We start from the raw sequence: 8,087 nt of genomic DNA on the forward strand, positions 1-8,087 counted from the left end.
GCTCTCTAACCACAGCAGGCAGCGGTGAAGTAATAAAGTATAACTGAGGTTGGTCTATCAGCAATGCGTGAGCTTTTTTTTTTCCTCTGGGATGATATGAGACGCCACTGGGCCCTGAGAGAGAGAGAGAGCGAGAGAGGCAGCGAGAGAGAGAGAACAAATCTGGTCCTGATTAGCATCAAATTGGCTCTAATTTTCTCTCGCATGACAGTGAGTGACACCGAGTCTATATGTCCTGTCATTAAAGCAGCGGCGCACAGGGATGGCTTTCATTATCACGCCCGCTGATTTATTTATTTGGATAGCGAATGCATCCTTCAAATAGGTCTTTTCTTTTCTTCTTTTTTTTTTTTTTTCTCGGTTGGAACGGCGAAGCCTTTGAACAAGGCAGGAGGTACTGGGTTGCCTGCAAATAAAGACTGTGTGCCGGGGTTTAAATGAGTTTAGGAGTGACGCACTGGTGCAATGTGTGTTGAGAATGTGTTATGTGTTGTAACAAGGCGAACACAACATAGCGCAGAGCACGACAGCGATGAGGACGCCACACTCGCTGCTGTTCTTCATACTGCGTGTGTGTGTGTGTGTGTGTGTGTGTTAGGAAGGAGACTCATATCCAGAGTGTGCTAGCAGAACTCTGCTGCATCATGCTTGACAACGCCGACCGCTCGGTATACCGGGCGACTCGACAATAACGCCATGTCATGCCGGTTAGCTAAAACCGCACCGCTCTGCCTTCAACCCCCACACCCCCACACCCCCCTTCCTGTCACTTTCTCCTGCTGACAGCTGACTGTAGTCAAAGATTTTAGAGGACGCCAGCCAAGAACGTGTCGGCGTATTCCACTCGTTCGCACAACTTTCTGATACAAGTCACAAATTCACAATTTGTTTCCCCAGATGATTGATCTGTTCCACTCTGGCGGGTTTTCATCCTGAATCTGATCAGAGGCCTGAGAGGAGGCGGATGACGCTGAAGTGAATTCATAAGCACACATGTTTGTGACAGGGAATTTTTGAAACGGTCGCATTAAAATATTTACCACAGCAACAATGTTTATTTTAGACAGTAGGGGAGGAGGGGGAGGCAGACGGAGCCAGCTCGCTCCTGTCTATGTTCATTTAGCCCTGCGTGTATCCTAGAGAGGAACTCCTGCACAGCAAGACGCTAAACAGCAGTTGATTTTATAAAGCACACTTGGTAATTATGCAGTAAAGTTGTGAATACGCAGTAATTACCTCGACATTACTTTGTTGTTTTTTTCTTTCATGTGGGTTTTAACGGCGAAAACAAAGCAGCAAGGCCACAATTTACCACACAGTACGTGTACTACCAACACAGTACAAATACTACCGTATCAGTGACATTTAAAAAACGTTTTTTCTTTGCTTTAAAAAAAAAGAACCACCAAAAAAAAAAAAAACCCAATTTATTCTGTCTTTCGCAACTGTTTTTCGCAAATATATTTGCGAAAAACAATCCGTTTTTTCGGTGGTTCTGCTAACTGCTAACTGTCAGTTGTGCGGGATTAACTTAACTACGACAAATGACACCTTTTCTAAGGTCTAAACTGTGGTCAAATAAACAAACAAATAAATAAAAATAAGCAGCAATGTATTATGCACATAAATAAATATAGAATATTGTATTACATATTATAGTACAATATATTACATATATTTACATTTAACCTATTTACAAGGAGGTTAATTTCTACTAATATATATGTATATAGTATTTTTAATATACAATGAAAGTGCCCAAGCAGCAAAATGACTACGAACAACACAAAAAAATTTTAAAAAATCACAATTCAAGATTTAAATACATCCAATATACTATATATACGTCAATTTAACTTTTAAAAAAAATGTCCCTCAATATTTTACCATCTTCAAAACTTATCAAGAAAGTAACTATTTCTGAAAGTAACTATGTCTTCCTCGCAAAAAAAAAAACACAAACCCATTACACAAATAAGGGTCATGGACGCCCACACGCTAAACACAGAAGCCAGCAGAGGAAAATGTGTGTATTGACGTTTCACAGTACCTACGACAGCAGATCAGAGGCAGCACGGTGGCTCCACATTCATCTCTAGAGAGCATCGAAGACACTGACACTGAGGGACGCTCGCTAGTTAACTGGCAGTAAATCTAGTCGCTGCGTTTCTCCTGCTCATACCTGCTGCCCCACACTGGTACGATGAGTCAGGGCAGGACCTCAACCAAGAAGTGACGCCTCCCACCTGATTCCCTTCACATGAGCAGCGAGCTACGCTCTCTCACCCTATCTCAGTCTGAGGTGATGTGATTTTTTTTCTTCTCTCTCTCTCTCTCTCTCTTTCTGACTAGAGCAGTTTATGAACAGTTACCAGATAAAAGGCATTTGGAAAAAGATGGACGCTTCAAACAGACACACGCAGTGTGTGATATCAACACTGACCCAGGGTGGGTTTGTTCCACCAAAGCCTGTAATAAACATTCCTCTTAGGTTCTGAACTCCGGAATGCCACTTTTAATTACAAATGACCCGAATGTTTTAACAGATTATATGCTGACAGCAAATTGAGGATTAAATGCTTTAAATTACACAGAGGCCAAATGGAGATGGTGGTAATTTGCTGTTTTTGCTTTGCTTTCATTACATTTCTGTGGCCAGAGAAAAAGGAAGTGCAAACATTCTTCTTCTTCATCTTCTGATGATTGCGAAAATGACTGTAAAACACGGCAGTGATACGGAGGAGTTCACACAGTCCGGTTTGAGCTGCGACTGTTGTTATTTCTTTTTATTTTTTATTTTTTTGGAGAGGAGGTCAGAACGACAGAAGCGAGAATATGTCAGGCTCGAAGTGTGACACAGCAGTGGAGATGGTAAAGGTCATGTCTGTGTGGAGGAGGGAGTGTGTGTGTGTGTGTGTGTGTGTGTGTGTTTGATGGCGATAAGAAGACATCAGCACACTGTAAATGTAAGAGTTCATCACCGTCTATTCTGAGAGAGGACAATGTGATTTGTAGAGAATAAGAGAAAAGCAGATTAAATTAAAATTAAAGGAGGAAAAAAAAACCCACTGAAAACATCAGAGTCAACTGTCCTTGGCATAAATCCTTCCAGTGATGTAGTGTTGTGAAATACCCATGACAGCAGGGAATTCCCTGAAACACTAACACACACACACACACTCACACATTTCCCCCTCCCCCGTACTGTTACCTTAACCATTACAAATATATATACCCAATCCTAATCCTTCCACTGACTCTAATCTGGCCCCAGTTGTTATCCTTATCCCAAACTAAAGCTTGAACCTCAAAGAAGTCACTGGGATCCCTGCAAGGACAACATGTCCTTGGAGAGAAAAAGTGTCCCCACAACAATGGGCCCACAAGTATAGCAGAGCCACACACACCGATTCATGTAACTGTTCTTGTCAGGCCCAAATTTTAATTGTCACCTGTCGCACAAGGTGCGTTCGAGTACCACCGGAAAATTAAAAAGCCGACGGTTGCAGCGGTCCGCGCGTTTTACGGTTCAGGACAAATGGTTAAAAAAATATATAAATATATGTACATATATAAAAAGACCACTAGGGGGACATTGCACCACGTTGAGAGCCACTAGTTTAAACTACTAAATTTTAACAGCATATTGTTTCCCTTTATCACCTATTGGTGGGGCTATATAGACAGTTGAAATATATATTACATATATTCTTATAGCTGTAGGCTGTGAGCCCTGACGTTCTGTTCAGCTGCCTGTTGAAATCTAGGTTGATCTAAACACGAGTCAGCGATGCACCGTCCAAATCTCGTACCGGCATCACTGCACTATTTTCCACTAGTAAACTTTTCCACTCAGAAGCAAGAAAAAAAAAAAGACGTAGTAGCCGACGTAATCTCAAAATACCACCGATGAACACATCACCGTGTACTTCCCACGACACGCGGGAAATGACTGATTGGAAACTCCTGTAAACGAACCATTGCAAGATGATAATGACGAGCGTTATTCAATTAGCAGCGTCATTCTAGACTAGATTAGTTCTGTTGAGGGCAACGTCTTCGACGAGGTTTCGGAGAGTGACTCTCGGCGTGATCCACATGCCGTCGTCGAGATGCAGAGATGGACATGTCTTTTAGACATTTTTCCACGTGTTTGCCTTTGTGTTTGGAAGAAAACAACTTGAGTGAAAAATGACATTGATTTTATTGGCGAACTTTAGGTACATAAGACTATCTTGATTAATCGTGATTAATTGTTATCAATAACCATTAATAGTAATTGTGTTAACATGTATATACTGTATAAATAAATATATAGAGAGAGACTATAAAACATTAATAAAGACAAGAAGCAAAAATAAAATATAATAATGTGATCGAAATGAGCCGCTGACGTGGAAAGAGGTTTGAAAACTTTGAACAAACAAACAAACGAACCAACGAGCGAAAACCAAACTGCATCACTACGGATTAAAGGGGAACCACCAGACACTGAAGCAAGACAACAAGATGGTGTTTTTGAGTGTGTGTGTGTGTGCGGGTGTGAGTGTGTGTGTCTTTTCTTCAGACAGAAATAGAAAAATTCAAGCCCCTGTGGTGCCACAGAAACTGGCGAAACTCAAAGCTCTGTGCTGTTAGATGCCTTGCTCATTAGACGAAGACACCACCCTGTCAGAGTATTTACCACCACCAGCAGCAGCAGCAGCAGCAGCAGCCGAGGGCCAACATCTGCAGCATTAAAGATGCTGAAGCTCATGGAACAATGGGCCCGGGGAGTAAACACCACCTTAATTTCCTCATATTGATTAAAGCACCGCCAGAGAAAGAAACAGCTCCACAGCGCCGCAGCGGTGTTAGCTTTAAATTGACAATAAGCAACTATTTTGCCTTTGTTTCAGCAACTCTCCCAATGACTGTGTTCAATCGGGGGGACGGCCTTTGTGACACAAAAAGAGAATCCCCTCTTGGCATTTTCTCATCTTCAAAAAGCTGCTGAGCTGTCGGCTGATACCACACACACACTGTTGGTTTGTCGACCAGTCGCGCTCTGACTGTGACTGCGCTGCTGTCAGTTTCATTGTTCACATATGAGCTGCTCTCTCCAATATCACAGGAGCCATCAGAGCACAGCCCTCAGACGACAACTCGGCCCACGTGAAAACTTCAAGTTCAACCGATCGCAACGTCACATCTCTGTCCTGCTGAGAACCTGTTATCATGTGGCGGGCCCACAAATAAAGCTGAATAATAGCAGACATTAATCATGTGCAACCCTGTGGCTAAACGTTTAGCGAAAATGTTAAAGGGTGAGAAACGGAGAGTGGGCTGGGTCCTCCGGCTCAAAGGTCAAATGACGACACTTAGCCTTAAATTTCTCTAAGCTGCTGTTCATTACACAAAACCTGTCGATCCGAAAAAACTCACAGAAAATACAGGAAATATAAACCAAAAAAAAAAAAAAAATCAACCGTGGCTCTCCAATCGGGCCAAAGTGTCCAGCAGAGAGAGACACTGGTTCTTTGGTGGTTAATTCAACACGTCAGTGTCAGCAATGTATAGATTACTGCCATCTGCTGGACAGGGATTTAACTACCGTGGTCGGCTGTTCATACTGTGTGTGTCCATTCACACTCACACTACATTTAGAGTAAACACCGAACCGAAGAAAATGTTTTTGGATGCTGGAGTTCTTGGCAGAAACTCAGGCTCACACGAGGAGACAATGTGAACTGTGTACAGACTTTTTTATGACATTGACCTTTTTGTTTTTTAATACAGAAAATGTATTATTTTTCAAGGCTGGAAATGTAATGGACAATGAGGGCAAATATATTATAAAAACATTTTTTTTCATTAGTATTACTTCACACTTGCCATCAGAGATGAATTAATTTCCCAGTCTGGGATCAATCAAATAAATCTATCTGTGTTTTTGAACTTCATCTAAAGTTCAAAGGTGGTAAAATTATTTTTTGTGGTTCTGAAAATACCTGGACTATAATAAATTTGAATTAATTACATATGGACCCTCCCGGCAACGGTTCCCCGCCTTGCTTGATACCCCTGTCCCCTACTTTGGTAACCACTGCAATACAGTGACACCAAGAAGTTGTTAACATATCTTTAACTGGACAGTGACCATGAACTCAGTTGTTCTGACCTCAAATGTCACCGTCGTCTACTTCTAGAAGGTTCTGTTTTCTTACAATTTCAGAGAAAAACATGAAACACATGCTGCGAGAAAAAAAAAAAAAAGAAGAAGGTGCAAACCCAAACCACAGCCGTGACTTTAAGGTAACACGTGCGCTGTAGGTGTTGTGAGGGAGACGAAGACGTGCACTCACTCAGGGTGTGTACTTTCACCCTTCTGGTCGATTCCCACACCAGCGTATTCTTAGATTGTGGTGAGTCATCTATAGAAATCCATGGTTTATTTTTTTTGCAGCCTATAATGATGGTGAAGTCGAACGACTGCCTTCGCAGAAATCCTAAATTAATAGCTGTACATTTCAGGTAGAGAGTAGAGAGACGACTGCGACCTTGAGAAAAGATTATCTCTCTGTTCGCTTCAGTTCACTGAGGTTTCCCTCCTGTCGCAGATGAACAGTTGTTCGTGTTCGTGTGTAACTCACTGTCACTGTTTTGGCTTCGTATACATGCACAAAAAAATATATTTCCAAAGTACTAGGTATTCTCTTTTACTGACTGGAATGACTGAGGGAGTATTTACATATATATTTATATATATGTTTTGTAAAAAAACAGAACATTTAGGATTTTAAGGAGCATAAAACTTTGAGCACTTCTTAGCTTCTGTTTCTATACGTTACGCAGACTGGTACAGTCATCCTCGACACACGCTATGGTTGTTGTCGTGTCTCATTGCCACAGGATGACACAAAATCACAGGCGGAATACACATCTGTACCTCAAAACATTCTCGGGGCTTGGTTGTCAGATTTTTTTTTTTTTTTTTTTTTTGGGGGGTTTTAAACCTTTTTTTAACTACCTGTACTTTAGAGAAATATTAAAGTCTAAACATGAAAAAAAAAAAATTTAATCAGACATGGGTGACTTGATCTGTTTTTTTTAAATGTATATACTGAAATAACTTATCAAGGTACACATTATATATAAGATGAAGGCCTGAAGGCCTATCTACTGTAGAGGTAAATACAAGTACACACAGTAGTTACCATCAAAGTTACTAGCATTTGCAGCGCTAAATATAAAATTACCTTGCTTTCAATATTTCCTATGGAAAAAAAAAATTCCGAAAAAGTCTCATGGAGCTGATTACCTGATTAATTATGCAAATATATCAAGTTTTTTTTCATCTTTAAAAGTTACTCCCTGCAATGCGTAAAGGTGCATTTTGTTCTGTTTATCGTAAGCCTAAACCCTGTGCAGCAGTGGCAGCGATGTGTGCGGGGAACAAAAATACAAAAATACAAAAAAAAAACAAAAAAAAACGCAGCAAGCACTTTGTCTCTTTTGCAGAAATGAGACAAGGTGTAAGTGAAGAGGTGTGCAGCGAGCCTCTGTGGTCATGCCGTCTTCCTCTGGGGGTTTCCTGTGTGCTGCTGCTTACATGTTTGCCACCATTTTTACCTGTCCTGTCGACCACCGCAGAGATGACTGTCGAAAAAAGGCAATCTTTCTCACCTCCGACTCTACCTTCAAAGCACAAACGTGCGACTTCTGCATCACCATCGATTCTTGAACTTCCTGAGCAGGTGACTGAATGGTGAGGAGGAAAAAAGAAACGTGAAGGCATGTGTTTCTGCTGTGCTGTTCAAAAAAACAACAAAAAAAAACAAACTCAGCGACAACATTTTGAACTGGCACATTTTCGATGTTGTGCATTGTGCTGTTTTTTTGTTTGTTTTTTTTTCAAATAGTCACAACACCAAGTGGTGACAGGTACCTGACACTACAACAACAAATGTATAAACCTGATTCAAAACAGGTATCAAACTGCAGCTGGATTAAAGGCAGTGATGTGATTTAATATGACGTGTTTGTATTTTTTTGCGGTACAATTAGTCATAATGGTGAAAAGCTACCCTCTTTTTTTTTTTTTTTTT

The 8,087-nt window shown here is 40.9% G+C and overlaps 1 protein-coding gene across 2 annotated transcripts in view; it reads right to left on the bottom strand.

The window, feature by feature from the left end:
- Positions 1 to 8,087, bottom strand: part of LOC103386405 (zinc finger E-box-binding homeobox 2) — a 39,921-nt gene that overhangs the window by 18,295 nt on the left and 13,539 nt on the right. Inside the window, exon 1 of one of the 2 annotated variants that reach the window (XM_008320650.3) lies at positions 2,051 to 3,226. The exons of the other annotated variant lie outside the window; for it this stretch is intronic. The gene's annotated coding sequence lies outside the window, so the exon portion shown is untranslated. Of the gene's footprint in view, positions 1 to 2,050; positions 3,227 to 8,087 lie in introns of those variants that run through there. 2 annotated transcript variants of the gene reach the window in all.

The sequence above is a fragment of the Cynoglossus semilaevis genome, chromosome 11 (genome assembly GCF_000523025.1).
Source record: "Cynoglossus semilaevis isolate Cse_v1.0 chromosome 11, Cse_v1.0, whole genome shotgun sequence".
NCBI classification, from domain to species: domain Eukaryota; kingdom Metazoa; phylum Chordata; class Actinopteri; order Pleuronectiformes; family Cynoglossidae; genus Cynoglossus; species Cynoglossus semilaevis.